Below are 1513 nucleotides of genomic sequence, written 5' to 3'. Positions count from 1 at the left end.
GAAAAATACACAGGTTGGTTTGGTGCTTAATAAGGAGTAAACATTTATAAATCATCACTTTAAAAGTTACATACGTTTGTTTTTGGTGCCTGTTTGTTTCCCAGATATATTAGTGGGTGTGTGAATGGTGTATAAGAGACATTAACTTAAGAACTTTGTAGAAAAGCGCTTTATGAAGTTCAGTCCATTTCCTTGTATTAGTTTACGGGCAGATCTGCCACATCCATATGGCGGACACGTTGACGTATCGCGACCAATGACCACCCGCCTCAATGCGGCGTCTATGTATACATGTCTAATGTATATATGTCTCACTGTGTAAATAGGTCTGTGTATATATGTCTATGTATTATGTCATGTATACATGTCTATGTATATATGTCTGTGACATATGTCTATGTATATATGTCTATGTATACATGTCTATATATATATGTCTGTGTATATATGTCTATGTATATATATCTATGTATATATATCTATATGTCTGTGTATATATGTCTATGTATACATGTCTATGTATACATGCCTGTGTATATATGTCTATGTATACATGTGTATGTTTATATGTCTGTATATATATGTCTGTGTATGTTGTCTAGTATATATATCTATGTATATATATCTATAGTCGGTGGTATATATGTCTATATATACGTCTAGTAAATGTCTGTGTATATATGTCTATGATTACATGTCTATGTATATATGTCTGTGTATATATGTCTATGTATACATGTCTATGTATGAGAGTCTATTATATACATGGTCTGTGTATATATGTCTATGTATACATGTCTATGTATATATGTCTATGTATATATATATCTATGTATATATATTATATGTCGTTGTATATATGTCTATGTATACATGTCTATGTCATAAATGTCTGTGTATATATGTCTATCATACATGTCCAATGTATATTATGTACTATGTATATATGTCCGATGTATACATGTCTATGTTATAGGGGACAATAGGACCCCTCCTATTGGAGACCGGAGCAGAGGACGGCCATCAACATGGACCAATCAGGAGAGGAGGTTTGAACCACAACAGGAATTCACGCTGTAAGTTCGGCATTATTTTTTGGGACGTTGGCTGCAGCAAGTCGCTCCTCTTAGATCAGTGAACTTCCAGAACAAAGAGACTCCGTGTCATGTTGTTTTTTAATTCATTCAAAGCTCAAGAATATTTTTTTAAAGCGACTAAACAAGACGCTGCTCCATCCATCCATGGCGGGGACGCAGCTGCTCAGACTGCAGGTCAACGAGGCGACTGCTGGGCGGCTGCCGAGGAGATCTTTGACTTGTTTGAAAAGACGATAGCAGAGTATCAGGATGAAGTGCCGCTCCAGGACAGAAATCACCAGCTGAGAAAGCAGCTCGAGCAGCTGACGTTTAAGCCGGAGTGATGCTGTTCAGAGCAGGTATGTGCGGAGACATGGATGTAGCATGTAGCCGGTGTTTTCGGTTTAACGAGGGCGACCGTGTTAACTGGTGAGGCC

General features: G+C 37.3%; 1 protein-coding gene across 1 annotated transcript in view; it reads left to right on the top strand.

Annotated features, from left to right (window-relative positions):
• The first annotated feature begins 1422 nt into the window (after positions 1–1422).
• Positions 1423–1513, top strand: part of LOC109141435 (zinc finger protein 189) — an 18637-nt gene continuing 18546 nt past the window's right edge. The window contains exon 1 of the mRNA XM_027278542.1: positions 1423–1435. The gene's annotated coding sequence lies outside the window, so the exon portion shown is untranslated. The remainder of the gene's footprint in view (positions 1436–1513) is intronic.

Source organism: Larimichthys crocea, chromosome III (genome assembly GCF_000972845.2).
Source record: "Larimichthys crocea isolate SSNF chromosome III, L_crocea_2.0, whole genome shotgun sequence".
Lineage (NCBI taxonomy): Eukaryota > Metazoa > Chordata > Actinopteri > Sciaenidae > Larimichthys > Larimichthys crocea.
The sequence above is the reverse complement of the archived record's forward strand: the minus strand, read 5'-3'. Positions and strand labels throughout refer to the sequence as shown.